The sequence below is a fragment of the Sapajus apella genome, unplaced genomic scaffold (genome assembly GCF_009761245.1).
Source record: "Sapajus apella isolate SASKATOON/1434 unplaced genomic scaffold, GSC_monkey_1.0 scaffold22, whole genome shotgun sequence".
Classification (NCBI taxonomy): Eukaryota; Metazoa; Chordata; class Mammalia; order Primates; family Cebidae; genus Sapajus; species Sapajus apella.
In genome coordinates this window covers 26,877,716-26,891,057 of record NW_022436962.1, presented here as the reverse complement: position 1 = coordinate 26,891,057, position 13,342 = coordinate 26,877,716, and the positions used below count along the sequence as shown (strand labels likewise).

Sequence of the window (13,342 nt, the reverse complement as noted above, 5' to 3'; positions counted from 1 at the left end):
GCATGTGTGTATTAGTGTATTCTCTGCATTATTTCTCTGGCTATAAACAATGTTAGTGGTATCTGTGATACACAAGAACAACAAAAAAAAAAACTACAGGTCAATATCCCTGAACATGGATGCAAAAATCCTCAGCAAAATACTAGAAACCTAATCCAACAGCACTTCAAAAAGATAATACACCATGATCAAGTGGGATTTATACTAGAAGTGCAGGGGTGGTTCAATATATACAAATCAATAAACATGATACATCACACCAACAGAATCAAGGACAAAAGCCATTTGATCACCTCAATAAATGCAGAACAAGCATTTGACAAAATTCATCATTGCTTCATGATAAAAACTCTCAACAAACCAACCATAAAAGAAACATACCTCAAAGTAACAAAGGCCACATAGAACAAACCCACAGCTAATATACTGAATGGCTTAAAATTGAAAGCCTTTCCTATAACAACTGGAAAAAGATAAGGATGTCCCTTTTACCACTCTTATTCAGCCCCATACTGGAAGTCCTAGCCAAAACATTCAGACCAGAGCAAGAAATAAACGGCATCCAAATTGGAAAAAAAGAAAATGGTCCCTCTCTGCTGATCATATGATTTTACATCTAGAAATACCCTAAAACTCCACCAAACAACTCTTAGATTTTATAGATTTTATAGATGAATTCAGTAAAGTTACAGGATACAATCAATGTATAAAAATCAGTAGCATTTCTATACACTAATAATGAAATAGTGTAGCCAAGAAATAAATCAAGAAGGCAATCTAATTTACAATAACTACAAAAGTAAAATGCCTAAAAATAAATTTAACCAAGGAGGTAAAAGATCTCTATATAGAAGACTATAAAACACTAATGAAAGAAATATGATACAAACTAATGAAAAAACATCCCATGCTCATGAATAGAAGTATTAATATCATTTAAATGACTGTATTGCCAAAAGCAATTTACAGATTCAAAGCAATTCCTATCAAAATACCAATATCATTCTTTACAGAATTAGAAAAAAAAATCCCCAAAATACATATGCAATAATGAATAAGAGCCTGAATAGTCAAAGAAATCCTGAACAAAAAGGACAAAGCTGGAGGCATCATATTACCTGACTTCAAAATACATTACAAAACTATAGTAACCTAAACTGCATGGCATTAATATAAAAATAGACATGCAGACCAGTTGTACCAAATAAACAATCAAGAATTAAAGCCACATATTTATAGCCAAGTGACTTGTAACAAAGTTGACAAGAACCTGCAATGAAGGAAGCACACCCTTTTCAAAAAATGATGCCTGGAAAACTGGACAGCCACATGCAGAAAAATAAAATTGGACCACTATCTCTCACTATATACAAAAATCATCTCTTAAATAGATTAAAGACGTAAATGTAATATCCAAAACTAGGGAAAACTCTCCAGGACATTGGTTTAGGCAAAGAATTTGTGACTAAGAGGGGGGAACGATCCAAGATGGCCGTTTAGGAACAGCTCAGGATCGCAGCTCCCAGTGAAAGCGCAGAGGGTGAGTGGACGCCGTGTTTTTATTGCCCACAGACTAGGAAATTCCCGGGAAGAGGTGCTCCACGGTCGCCAGCGCGGCTGTTTCGGCCAGCACGGCTGTGCCGGCCAGCGCCGCTGCTTTGCCCCGCGCCGCTGCTTTGTCAGTGCCCCGGAGCCGCGGTTCTCCGTACAAAATACACCGGTCCGGGGGCCCTCTTGGCTGGCGATTGGAGCTACGGGAAGTCGCCCATTCGCCAGTTCAAAAAGGGGACTGAGCAGAGAACCAGGACAGTAGATTCCAGGGCAAAAAAAAAAAAAAAAAAGCGCCACAAACCTCAGTGCCGCTGTTTAAGCCAGTGCAGTGAGTGGCCACAGGGGAAAACAAACAGACCCCGGCGCCTCTTCAACAGGCGACTGGAACACCAACTTAAAAAAGGCTCTGAGGCAGGGAGCCAGGCGATCAGGCTCAGTTGGCCCCACCCCCACAAAAGAACAGCAACCAGAAACTCTGGATTGAGAGTTTCACAGCAAGCACAGCTGAACCCAGGACGTTCCAGCTCTGTGGGGGAGGGGCGTCCGCCATTACCGAGGCAGCCCGCCGTTGCCAAGGCAACCCGCCATTGCTGAGGCAGCCCGCCCTTGCCAAGGCAACCCGCCACAGCAGAGACTCCGCCCCAACAGAGGCGGGCCACCATCGCCAAAGCAGTTCTAACTACACCCATATAAACAGGACTGCAGGGAAGTTCACTCGTCGGGGCGGAGCCCACAGCAGCTCAGCAAAGCTGCTATAGGCCGACAGTGACTAGGCTGCCTTCTTGCTGGGCTGGGCAGGTCTGAAGGAAAAAAAAAAAAAAGGCGGCGGCAGCATAACGGAAACTCATAAATAAAGCCCTAAATCCCTGGGACACAGCACCTGGGAACAAAAAGCAGTTTATGAGTTCTGCTGCAGCAGACCTAAAAGTACCTGCCCAGCAGCTCTGAATGAACAACAACAGAGCTCGCAGTTCACCATTTGAGCTCCTATAAAGAAGAGACCGTCTCCTCAAGCAGCTCCCTGACCCCTATATATCCAAAAAGACACCTCATAAAAGAGATATCAGATTGACACTAGGCGGGTATCCTTCTGGGACAAAGATAGCAGAAGAAGAAAACTGGTAACAATCCTTGCTGTTCAGCAGCTGCTGCAGGTGAACCCCAGGCAAGCAGGGCCTGGAGTGAACCTCAGCAGACCTACAGCAGAGGGGCCAGACTGTCAGAAGGAAAACCAAGAAACAGAAATAACCTCATCATCAACAAACAGAACGTCAATCTGAAAGATTTGAGACCCAATCTGAAAGCCAGCAACTACAAAGTCGACAGGTGGATAAATCCTTAAAGATGGGAAGAAACCAGCGCAAAAAGGATGAAAACACCCGAAACCAGAACACCTCTCCTCCTAAAAGGGATCACAACTCCTCACCAGCAAGGGAACAAGGTTGGATGGAGAAAGAGTGTGATGAAATGACAGAATCAGACTTCAGAAGGTGGGTAGTAAGAAACTTCTGTGAACTTAAAGAACATGTTCTAACCAAATGCAAAGAAAATTGAAAAAAGATTTGACGAAATGCTAACAAGAATGGACAAAATAGAAAGGAATATAAGTGAATTGATGGAGCTGAAAAACGCAACACGAGAACTTCGTGAAGCATGCACAAGTATCAACAGCCGAATTGACCAAGAAGAAGAAAGGATATCAGAGGTCGAAGATCAACTCAATGAAATAAAACGGGAAGGCAAGACTGGAGAATAAAGGGTAAAAAGGAATGAACAAAGTCTCCAAGAAATGTGGGACTATGTGAAAAGACCTAATCTACGTTTGATAGGCGTACCCGAATGCGACGAAGAGAATGAATCCAAGCTGGAAAATACTCTTCAGGATATTATCCAGGAAAACTTCCCCAACCTAGCAAGGCAGGCAAACATTCAAGTCCAGGAAATACAGAGAACACCACAAAGATATTCGTCAAGAAGAGCAACCCCAAGGCACATAATCGTCAGATTCACCAGGGTTGAAATGAAGGAGAAAATACTAAGGGCAGCCAGAGAGAAAGGTCGGGTTACCCATAAAGGGAAGCCCATCAGACTCACAGCAGATCTCTCAGCAGAAACCCTACAAGCCAGAAGAGAATGGGGGCCAATATTCAACATCCTTAAAGAAAAGAACTTTCAACCCAGAATCTCCTATCCAGCCAAACTAAGCTTCATAAGTGAAGGAAAAATAAAATCCTTTGGGAACATGCAAGTACTCAGAGATTTCGTCACCACCAGGCCAGCTCTACAAGAGCTCCTGAAAGAGGCTCTACACATATAAAGGAACAACAAGTACCAGCTCAACTAAAGGGCAAAACAGCCAGCTAGCACCAAAATGGCAGTATCAAATTCACACATAACAATATTAACCCTAAATGTAAATGGACTAAATGCCCCAATCAAAAGACACAGACTGGCAAATTGGATAAAAATACAAAACCCATCGGTGTGCTGTATCCAGGAAACCCATCTCACATGCAAGGATACACAAAGGCTCAAAATAAAAGGATGGAGGAAGATTTACCAAGCAAATGGAGGCAAAAAAAAGCAGGAGTTGCAATTCTCATCTCTGATAAATTAGACTTTAAAGCAACAAAGATCATAAGAGACAAAGAGGGACATTACATAATGGTAAAAGGATCAATGCAACAAGAAGAGCTAACGATCCTAAATATATATGCACCCAATACAGGAGCACCCAGATATATAAGGCAAGTTCTTAATGACCTACAAAGAGACTTAGACTCCCACACAATAATAGTGGGAGACTTTAACACCCCATTGTCAACATTAGACAGATCAACCAGACAGAAAATTAACAAGGATATCCAGGACTTGAACTCAGACCTGGAACAAGCAAACCTAATAGACATTTACAGAACTCTCCACCCCAAATCCACAGAGTATACATTCTTCTCAGCACCACATCACACCTACTCTAAAATTGACCACATAATTGGGAGTAAATCACTCCTCAGCAAATGCAAACGAACGGAAATCGTAACAAACAGTCTCTCAGACCACAGTGCAATCAAGTTAGAACTCAGAATTCAAAAACTAACTCAGAACCACACAGCTTCATGGAAACTGAACAACTTGCTCTTGAATGTTGACTGGATAAACAATGAAATGAAGGCAGAAATAAAGATGTTCTTCAAAACCAACGAGAATGAAGACACAACATACCAGAATCTCTGGGACACATTTAAAGCAGTCTCTAGAGGAAAATATATAGCAATAAGTGCCTACATGAGAAGCAAGGAGAGATCAAAAATTGACACCCTATCGTCAAAACTGAAAGAGCTAGAGGAGCAAGATCAAAAAAACTCAAAGTCTAGCAGAAGACAAGAAATAGCTAAGATCAGAGCAGAACTGAAGGAGATAGAGACACAAAAAACCCTTGAAAAAATAAATAAATCCAAGAGCTGCTTTTTTGAAAAGATCAACAAAATAGACCACTAGCCAGATTAATAAAAAAGAAAAAAGAGAATAACCAAATTGATGCAATAAAAAACGATAAAGGGGATATCACCACAGATTCCACAGAAATTCAAACCATCATCAGAGATTATTACAAACAACTCTATGCACACAAACTAATAAACCTGGAAGAAATGGATAAATTCCTGGACACTTGCCTCCTGCCAAGCCTAAACCAGGAAGAAGCCGAAACCCTGAACAGACCCATAACAAGGTCTGAAGTTGAGGCAGCAATTAAGAGCTTACCACCCAAAAAAAGCCCAGGTCCAGATGGGTTCACAGCCAAATTCTACCAGACATACAAAGAGGAGCTGGTACCATTTCTTCTGAAACTATTCCAAACAATACAAAAAGAGGGAATTCTTCCCAAATCATTTTATGACACCAACATCATCCTGATTCCAAAACCCGGCAGGGACTCAACAAGAAAAGAAAACTTCAGGCCAATATCCATGATGAACATAGATGCAAAAATCTTCAATAAAATACTGACAAGCCGATTGCAACAGTGCATCAAAAAGCTTATCCACCATGATCAAGTAGGCTTCATCCCGGGGATGCAAGGCTGGTTCAACATACGCAAGTCTATAAACGTAATTCACCACATAAACAGAACCAAAGACAAAAACCACATGATTATCTCAATTGACGCAGAGAAGGCCTTTGACAAAATTCAACAGCCCTTTATGCTAAAAACACTCAATAAGCTAGGTATTGATGGAACGTATCTCAAAATAATAAAAGCTATTTATGACAAACCAACAGCCAATATCATACTGAATGGGCAAAAACTGGAAGCATTCCCCTTGAAATGTGGCACCAGACAAGGATGCCCGCTCTCACCACTGCTATTCAATATAGTATTAGAAGTTCTAGCCAGAGCAATCAGGCAAGAAAAAGAAATAAAGGGCATTCAGATAGGAAAGGAGGAAGTCAAATTGTCTCTCTTTGCAGACGACATGATTGTATATCTAGAAGACCCCATCGTCTCAGCCCCAAACCTCCTGAAACTGATAAGCAAGTTCAGCAAAGTCTCAGAATACAAAATCAATGTGCAAAAATCACATGCATTCCTATACACCAATAAAGAACTTAAAGAGAGCCAAATCAAGAACAAACTTCCATTCACAATTGCCACAAAGAGAATAAAATACCTAGGAATACAACAAACAAGGAATGTAAAGGACCTCTTCAAGGAGAACTACAAGCCACTGCTCAATGAAATAAGAGAGGACAGAAACAGATGGAGAAACATTCCATGTTCATGGTTAGGAAGAATCAATATTGTGAAAATGGCCATACTGCCCAAAGTAATTTACAGATTCAATGCTATCCCCATCAAGCTACCAATGACCTTCTTCGCAGAACTGGAAAAAACCACCTTAAACTTCATATGGAACCAAAAGAGAGCCCGCATAGCCAAGTCAATTCTAAGCAAAAAGAACAAAGCGGGGGGCATCACACTACCGGACTTCAAACTATACCACAAGGCTACAGTAATCAAAACAGCATGGTACTGGTACCAAAACAGAGATATAGACCAATGGAACAGAACAGAGGTCTCGGAGGCAACACAACATATCCACAACCACCTGATCTTTGACAAACCAGACAAAAACAAGCAATGGGGAAAGGATTCCCTGTTCAATAAATGGTGTTGGGAAAGCTGGCTAGCCATGTGCAGAAAGCAGAAACTGGACCCCTTCCTGACACCTTACACTAAAATTAACTCCAGATGGATTAAAGACTTAAACATAAGACCTAACACCATAAAAACCCTAGAAGAAAATCTAGGCAAAACCATTCAGGACGTAGGTGCAGGCAAGGACTTCATGACCAAAACACCAAAAGCATTGACAACAAAAGCCAAAATAGACAAATGGGACCTAATCAAACTCCACAGCTTCTGCACAGCAAAAGAAACAATCATTAGAGTGAATCGGCAACCAACAGATTGGGAAAAAATTTTTGCAGTTTACCCATCCGACAAAGGGCTGATATCCAGAATTTACAAAGAACTAAAACAGATTTACAAGAAAAAAACTAACAAGCCCATTCAAAAGTGGGCAAAGGATATGAACAGACACTTTACAAAAGAGGACATACGTGAGGCCAACAAACATATGAAAAAATACTCATCATCACTGGTCATCAGAGAAATGCAAATCAAAACTACATTGAGATACCATCTCACGCCAGTTAGAATGGCGATCATTAAAAAATCTGGAGACAACAGATGCTGGAGAGGATGTGGAGAAATAGGAACACTTTTACACTGTTGGCGGGAGTGTAAATTAGTTCAACCATTGTGGAAGACAGTGTGGCGATTCCTCAAGGACATAGAAATAGAAATTCCATTTGACCCAGCAATCCCATTACTGGGTATATATCCAAAGGATTACAAATCGTTCTACTATAAGGACACGTACACACGAATGTTCATTGCAGCACTGTTTACAATAGCAAAGACCTGGAACCAACCCAAATGCCCATCGACGATAGACTGGATAGGGAAAATGTGGCACATATACACCATGGAATATTATGCAGCCAACAAAAATGATGAGTTTGGGTCCTTTATAGGGACATGGATGAACCTGGAAACCATCATTCTCAGCAAACTGACAGAAGAGCAGAAGATCAAACACCGCATGTTCTCACTCATAGGCGGGTGTTGAACAATGAGAACACATGGACACAGGGAGGGGAGTACTACACACTGGGGTCAGTTGGGGGGAAATAGGGGAGGGACGGTGGGGGGTGGGAAGCTGGGGAGAGATAGCAAGGGGAGAAATGCCAGATGTAGGTGATGGGGAGGAAGGCAGCAAATCACACTGCCACGTGTGTTCCTATGCAACAATTTTGCATGTTCTTCACATGTACCCCAAAACCTAAAATGCTATAAAATAAATAAATGGGAAAAAAAAAAAAAGAAATTAGAAGAAAACAGGAGGTTATTGGTAGACTTCTGGAGGATGTAAAATGGGAACTGACAGAATTGAAGAAAAGGAGAGTAAAGGAAGGGACATAAAAGACAAAAAATGAAAATGCAAATAAATTATACAGAGGCAAAAAAGATAAAGGAGAATTAGAGAGAAAAGGACATATACTGAATACAGGCAAAGGAGAGCCGTCATATGCATAGCTGCAACCTCAGAAGAAGAAAGCCAAAACAATGGAATAGGATAATTACTTTAAAATATAATTCAATAAAACTTTTCTAAAATAAAAAAGCCTTAAATCTACTTATTAAAAAGATATCCGTTGTATCAGTGCAAAGCCATCTGGAATCATCAACACAAAGACATATCCCAGAAAAATTTTTGAAAAGAATCCTTTAGGTAGTCAGGCAAAAAGATAAAATTAGTTAAGGAAAAGAAAATGAGGTTGACATCAGATTTATCCACAGAAACATCTAACTTCAGTAGAGAGTGGAGCAGGATCCATAAGACAGCAAGTTAGAAGGCAGGAGCCAAAGATTTTCTATCTAATAAAGCGCCCCTTCAATATCAAGACTCAAGGAAAAAGACAGCTTTGAGCATACCAGGATTTGGGTAATATTGCTTCCTCATATTTTCTAGGGGAGCATCCTAAAGGAGGTGCTGTAGACTAACACGAATCAACAGAGGTATGTTGGCAAAAGAACCAGTGGCCAATGTTTAAATGAACCAACATGACAGGAAGTTCCTGTTGGCTACATATAGATACCCTTTAAGATTTTTTTCTATTCCCAATTTGTTGTAATTTTTTTTTGTTAGATCATTAATGGCTGTTGAATGTTTGGAAATACCTTTTCTGCATATATTGAGACAGCCCTATGTACTTTTCTCCCTTTAATCTTTAAGTGCTGTGAATTATGTGAATATCCTTTCTAATGTTAAACTTTCCTTTTGTTAAGAAATAAGTATCTGGCCATGTTATTTTATGTTATTTTATATTATTTAATTATATTTCTAAGTTTATTAATAATTTTTATGTAAGATTCATGAAACAAATTGTGTTTAAATTTTTCTTTCTTAAATGGCCCTTGTCTGGTTTAAGTATATATTAAATCCTGAAACTAAAAAAAAAAAAAAAAAAAAAAAAAAAAAAGAAGTTTGACTAAGACCTCAAAAACAAAAGCAATAAAAATAAAAATAGACAAATGGTACTTAAACTAGACAGCTTCTGCACAGCAAAACAAATAATCAACAAAAGATAACCTGATGAATGGGAGGAAATATTTGCAAACCATTCATTTGACAGGGAGCTAAGATCCATAATATACAAGGAACTGAAACAACTCAACAGGAAAAACATAAACAGTCCCATTAAAAAGTACACAAAGGACACGAATAGACATTGCTCAAAAGAAGACATGTAGCCAGCGAATAGGTATTTGAAAAAAATGCTCAACACCACCGATCAGACAAATGCAAATCAAAAACCAGAATGAGATACCATCCTACCCCAGTCAGAATGGCTATTAATTAAAAGGCAAAGTCAAAAAATAACAGATGCTGGTGAGGATGTAGAGAAAATGAAACTCACACACTGTTGGTGGGTATGTAAACTAGTACAGCCACTATGGACAGCAGTATGGAGATTTCTCAAAAAACTAAAAATAGAATTACCATTCAATTCAGCAATTTGCTGCTATCTACCCAAAGTAAAAAAAAAAAAAAAAAAAAAAAAAAATCAGTATATAAAAGGAATACCTGCACTCACATATTACAGCATTATTTATAAAAGCAAAAATATGGAATTAACCTAAGTGCCCATCAATGGATGAATGGATTAAAAATGTGATATACATATATACAAAATGGAATACTATTCAGCCATAAAAAGAATGAAATCATGTCATTTGCAGTAACATAGATGGAACTGGAAGTTATTAAGTGAAATAAGCCAGGCACAAAAAGATAAATATCATGTTCTCACTTATATGTGGGAGCTAAAAATTTGAATAATATATGGAGGTTGAGAGTGGAAAAATAGATAATAGAGACTGAGAAGAGTGAATGGCAAGAAGGGGGAGGATGAACAGAAGTGCATTTAAGGGTACAAAGATTCAGTAAAATATAAAGAATAAATCCAGTGTCTGATAGTGGAGTAAAATGACTATACTTAACAAAAATATATTGTACTCAGGTCATGGACACTCTAAGTACCCCAATTTGGTCACTACACTTTAGATACATGTACCGAAATTTCTCATGTACCTCAAAATTTTGTGCAAATAAAAAAACTTTAGAAAAAAATAAAAATTTTTAAATAAATCTTAACCTTATAACTTTTTTACTTTACAAGCTAGCTTAAAACACACGTTGTACAGCTGTACAGAAATATTTCCTTTCTTTATACTTTTATTCTATTAACATAAGCATTTTTCTATTTTAAAATTTTACTTTTTAAACTTTTTAATTATAATCTATGACACAGACACACAAATTAGTGTAGGCCTAGACAGGATCAGTATTACCAATATTACTCTTTCACCTCCGCATCTTGTCCCACCACATCTCTGGGGTAACAACACACATGGAGCTGTCATCTCCTATGACAGCAATGCATTCTTCTGGAATACCTCTTAAAGGACCTGCCTAAGGCTGTTTTACAGGTAACATTCTCTTAAAGAGGAGTACACTAAAATAATTATTTAAAAGTATGGTATAGTAAATACATAAGCAAGTAGCATCCTCATCTATTATCATTATCAAGTACTATGTACTGTACATAGCTGTGTGTGCTACACTTTTATGAGTGGCGCACAGTTTATAACAGCATCACCACAAACACGTGAGTAATGCCTTGCCAATCACATCGCTAGGCAGTAGGAACTTTTCAGTTCCGTTATAATTTTATGGGACTGCCGCTGTTTGGAGGCACATGACTGTACATGTACATATATTTCCTAGTGTAGTCTATCCCACAAATGCGAGTAAAATATCCATTAGTGTCATTAATGTAATTTCTCAACTTAGAAAAGTTATTATCTCTACGTACAAAATCACTTATAATCATCCGTATATATTTTTGAGTGTATATATTATACAATAAGTGATGGCAAGGTTTTTCAAAGAGCTCATTATTCATTTATAAATGGGAAAAAAAAAAAAAAAAAAAAAAACCCTTCAGAAATACAGGACAGAAGAGAAAGCGGCGTGCCTGAGAGCAACTAAGGAGACCTTAGCATTGAGAGCTCCTGCGGGCGGCGCTCCCGGCGTCGCCGGCGCCTGGCCCCTGGTGGGTGCGCCAGCTCTGCTTGGAGAGGTTTCCGCGCGGGGACTCGAAGGCGCTCCCACGGAAACTGGGGAGCGCCCAGGCCCTCCCTGCCCATGCAGCCCCCCAGCCCGACACCGGCGGCCCCTCGCCCGGCTGCCGAAGCTCCGCCGACCGCTGGCAGGAGGACGCGCGGACGCCCTTACCGGACGCGCCGACGCCCTTACCCGCCGCGCCGACGCCCTTACCCGCCGCGCTGTGGTCCGACGGCAGTCGTGGCTCTTCCTGGAAGTGGCGAAGGTGCGGCCTGCCCACGCCAGACAGCGCCAGGCAAGAGCGACTGGGAAGGACCCCGCAGCACAGCCCTACCACGCCGGGCTGCGACGCCTCCCGGCCGTAACCACCTGACCCAGCGTCCTGCCCGAGCTCCCGTGAAGAGGCCAGAATGGGGGTGGGGTCCCGAGCCCGGCGCAAGGGATGCTGGGTGCCGGGCAGGTGCAGAGAGGCCCCGGCTCCTGCGAGATTCCACTGCGGGTACGCTGCGGCCCGCGACGTGACACCGACGGTGCTGGGGGTGGGGGGGTCGGGGGCGAGGTGGGTTGTTGGAGGTGCCGTGTGCGGCCCAGAAGTGTGCGCTAAAGACAGATCAGATACGGTGCCCAAGTTAAAGACTCTAGTCTTACCTTTCTACCACCTGGGTATGGCCTAATGGGAGAAATGTGTGCTTCTGCAGAACAGGTGACTTAGATCTCTGAAAGAGATGACTTGCACTTAAGATTTTCACAAGTGAGCGTGATCTTTCATCAAAAACCCTCACTTATTAGTAAAGGATCGTATGTATGCAATAAAACAGCTCTAAGAGGTATAAAATTCTAAGAAAAATAATTACATATATATTAAAATATCCCTATTTCTTTTTAAACGTCTTATAAAAATTTAGTAAGTTAATGTCCTATATTTCACTTACTCAACAACTACAGTATTTATTGAGCACTTACTGTGTGCCAGGCACTGAGCTAGGCACACAAAACACCTGGGTGACTTCATATTTCTTAGTGGAATCCACAGGAAAAAAACAATGTAGAGATTTGTTGAGGCCTACTGTATCTAAGGCTGTGATTAATATTTTAAAAATCATCTTCCCGTTTCTATTATAATATTAAGCTTGAATATATAAGCATTCAGTGTATTACAATAAAATCTATTTAAGAATATTAAGGTATCGGGAATAAGGAAATATGTCACTTTAAAAAGGAAAATCATTTTGGAAATAATGTTTGTATATGCCAATAATCATTGCCATTTGAATAAAATTGGCCAAAAGTTGAGAGTGGTAACTTAATAAAATATCAGTCAATAGATTGTCTAAAACAAAATGAAATCAACAAAAAAGACAGAATATGAAGGACCACCCAAGGCCACCTTCACATCCAGTGTTCCTTATCTCAGCAAATAGCAATTCTGTTTGCTTAAACCAAAAATCACTGGAGTCATCCTTGACATTTCCCACTCCCTTATCTACCCTAATTCAATCTATTGCCAGGTCCTTTGGAGTCCATTCACAAATTATTTATTTAGTGTGCCACTTTGTTCCATTTCTACTGTTTCCACTGTAGGCAAAGCAGTGGTCTCCAAACCGGGGTGCAGTACCCAGTACCTCCGGACAGAGCCCAGACTTTCATGGATGTGAGAGTACTAATGGTTTTAAAGGAATCCTATTACAGATCCAGGTCTTCATATATATTCTTTCATAACATCATGAAGATTTGCCTTTCCTAACCCCTCTTTCAAAATCTCCCTTCACTCACTTTACAAGAGAAAGACAAGCTCTCACCCCTCTGGAATTCTACTATTGTGCTTTGCCCAGGTATAAAAATCTGCAAGAATGCCAAAGAGCCAGGGCAAAAATAATTATACCCAGGAGATAAGGCACCTCTTTTAATAATGAATTAAAGCGTCTACAGCACATTGTAGGGCTTCATCTTTGTCTTTGTTTCTGTGAAGAGCGGTGCTAGAAAAAGCAGCTATTGAAATGTCATGGACTCAGGTATATTGTACAGTGTGGGCAATG

The 13,342-nt window shown here is 40.2% G+C and overlaps 1 protein-coding gene across 1 annotated transcript in view; it reads right to left on the bottom strand.

Annotated features, from left to right (window-relative positions):
* Nucleotides 1–11,684, bottom strand: part of DNAH14 (dynein axonemal heavy chain 14) — a 403,573-nt gene extending 391,889 nt beyond the window's left edge. Inside the window, exon 1 of the mRNA XM_032289400.1 lies at nucleotides 11,520–11,684. The gene's annotated coding sequence lies outside the window, so the exon portion shown is untranslated. The remainder of the gene's footprint in view (nucleotides 1–11,519) is intronic.
* Nucleotides 11,685–13,342: the final 1,658 nt, after the last annotated feature.